Raw genomic sequence first — 3,370 nt, forward strand, 5'->3', positions numbered from 1 at the left:
GATGTATGTGAATGTGAATGTAGATGTGGATGTATAGATGTGAATGTGGAATGTGGATGTGGATGTATGTATGTATGTGGATGTAGATGTGGATATATGGATGTGTATGTATGAATGTGGATATGGGATGTGGATGTATAAATGAGGATGTGAAAATGGAGATAAGCATGTAGATGTGGATGTATGGATGTGAATGTGGATGTGGATGTGGATGTATGGATGTGGATATGGATGTGAATATATTATATGTGATGTGAAGGAATCTGAAGTGAAGAGATGGAAAAGGAGGTGATTGGATGAGTACACATATACATGGAATGTGGAATAAGTAATGTGGATTAATGAGGGATAATGTGGAAAAATGAGAGTTAATATAGAAACTGTATTTGTAAACTGTTTGTAAATGCTGTTTGTAAATGGCTGTTTTATGTCAAGAATGCTGGGGAAGCATTTTGACCGTCTTGTGATTAAGGTCGTGGAGACCTAACTGATAAAGTTGCAACTGCTGACGGAGAGTCAATGGAGGACGTCTCGCGTAGCAAGGTCGACTGAGGTCTTGACCAGCCTCGGTTCGATTAAAATGGTGAGCTTCCGGTACGGTGGATGAGGGACCAAGGAAGCGGCCTATGAGTGAAGCGCTAGGTCACCTGCGAAGGATCCTAGAGGGTGCTGACCATACGGTGCTCGGGCTCTGGGTCGCCTAGGATACCCACGCGTGCGTCGAGGAAGATATTGGAACAAGGAGTAAGAGTTGTTTTGTGAAACCGGGCATGGATCTGGTTGACTGACCTTGCTGGTCCTCAACGGATGAGCCCATGGCTCTTTTATATGGATCTGTTGGTTGATCTTGCTGATCTTCAACGAGAGTCCATCTTGATAAGTGATTATATTGCCGAGTATTATGGGCTAGGAACTATGGAAACGGCCTCTGTGTGGACAGGTGGTGAGCGTTCTAGTTGCCAATGATGCCATAGATACTCTGATGAAGGAATGATGGGAAATTATGAATCAACTGGATAAATTGGGAGATTGTGATCAGTGGTACTATGGTTTCATTAAAGGATTGTTTTAAAGTTAGCTGATGCTAAGAAAAAGGCAATTTTCATATTGGGTGTGTAAGTGGTGTGGCTAGTTTTATGTTTGCATGAAATTCCGGCTAGGGGGCCTTGGAACTCTTTTCCTTGGTACCCGGGACAAAACCTAACCAAATTCCAAATTGGATCCCATCACTACAGTGGTTGGGCGGTTGGCTAACCCATGGGATCGGATGGGGTTAGGCTGGACTGATGGATCCATAAATCGAGACTCAACTTTGTTTTTACGATAGATAAAGTAAATCCCGGATAGAAATTGTTCTATGGATAGGAATCAACGGCTGTGCCTCTTGATGGGGAAAAAAGCGTTGATCCCAATGATCCAAGTGCAAGTTTCTACCTTGAATTGACCAAGTACCGTTAAAGGTGCAGTCAGATCAGTTGATCCGTAATGATCTTGACTACGTTAGAGTAAAGAGTTATCCTGGTGGAATCGCCCATGCTTTCCGAGTAAAGGAAGTTTTTCCAGTTTCGGTTTTGGACAAACCGACGGATTAGTCTCTTATCCGGATATCCGTGGGCGAGGCCCCGAGTGTGAGACCCCTACCCACGCATGATGTGCTACTTCCGCTGCTAGTACCCCGAATCCGTTGATCGGTGGGGAACAGGGATCTCACAGTTGGTATCAGAGCCGCTTTTGAAAGCTAATAAAGATAATTAAATTCTTATCTGAAATTGGTAATAAGAATTCAGAAACAGCATTTTCATAATGTATTTTCATCCCGTAAGCTTCTTTAATGAAGAAATTTTAATCAAAGAAATTATTTTTATAGATGGAAGTTCCACATTTATCTGGTATTCCCGACCTCACCCAGTCTCAAGATATGATTGCATTTGCCTTCGAGCATCTCATCTCTTCCGCTTCAACTCAAACAAGCCGAGTAAGACTTGCACGCCATTTCAAGGATTTATATTTTCCTACCCCAGTGGAGAGAATACAACATAAGTGGGTTGCAGGGCAATATGTCCACGCTCATTGCAACCGCCGTACAATGCTGTGGCAGAATCTCTCATTGACTATGATCCTGTTAAAGCTGAAAATGGTGCGTGGTGTCATTCTATATCATTCGACACCTCGAAATTTCAGACTTTCATGTCAAATTTATAGACTCCTTAGTCGATTTATCCCTAAGGAGAAAATAATAATTTCCTTTGCAGTTAGAGAACTTATGTAACAGGGCATGACTATGGCCCAGTACCGTCGTCTTATACGTCTCTCGAAGAGATTTTGAATTTTGGAGCCGAACCACTCTATGTAATTATTGCAACTTGTATATAAATATACAAATGTTTTTTTTACGGACGATCGGATAAAGAAAAATCTATTTATCAGACTTAAGTCATAGATCTCCAATAAGATCAACTGAGGAGCAAATTATGTCAAAAGTTTATCAAGACGCACTTAAAGGTTGTAATTGTTTGATATAATTCATACAAATTGTTAATTCAAATTGAAATTCGTAAATTAGTAATTGGGTCTTCAATTGGAAGTACCGCAATTGTATGGAACCCTGACTTGCTTGAGACCTAGACATGATGGTATTTACCTTATAGTTTTGAGTATCATGACTATCCGTATATACCGAGGGTATAACTGCAGCTCTTTACCGATAGTATATACGAGTAAATCTAAGACTTGAAATTATAAGCGTTAATGCTATCCAGATGATGATTTCGAATGTGGTTGATATGATTTTTAATTCTGTTTGAGAATTGATGAATTGAATTGGATTCTGATTGAAAAATGACGATTTTCGAAATTTAGTTGAAATGTAATAAGCTGAGCGAAACCACAATGAGGATGAATGGGACGAGTCCCAGTGATGATATTCATAACTGGAATGATGATAATGATTTCAGCAAATCACTATGAGATTAGTGGATTGTGCTGTCAGATTGCTACTGTTAACACTTGAGACGGTAGATTAAGTTAAGGGATGACAAATTGAGAACTTGCTTAACTAAAATTCCTGTGGAGGAATGTTCAGAAGGAAAATTTTCAGACTAATGGACCATTATCGTGTTAAAGATATGAATGATATGATCTGAATGAATTGTTATTTAATGATGAGTTCTATATAAGGGATAATTATCCCCGTATTCTGTTGGGTTGACCAGAATATAAGGAACCCCAGAATAAATTGGATCTTAAGAAAAAGAGTTGTCCTCTACCTTGCGAGATGAGGACATCTCGCACTTTTCAAGTGGGGTAGAATGTAAGATTCTCCCCCAGCCTTAGAGGTATACAGGAGTAAGAATCTCCCTTTCTGATCTTA

This window comes from Cibotium barometz, chromosome 38 (assembly GCF_041138505.1).
Source record: "Cibotium barometz isolate CiBa-2024 chromosome 38, ASM4113850v1, whole genome shotgun sequence".
In the NCBI taxonomy this organism is placed as follows: domain Eukaryota; kingdom Viridiplantae; phylum Streptophyta; class Polypodiopsida; order Cyatheales; family Cibotiaceae; genus Cibotium; species Cibotium barometz.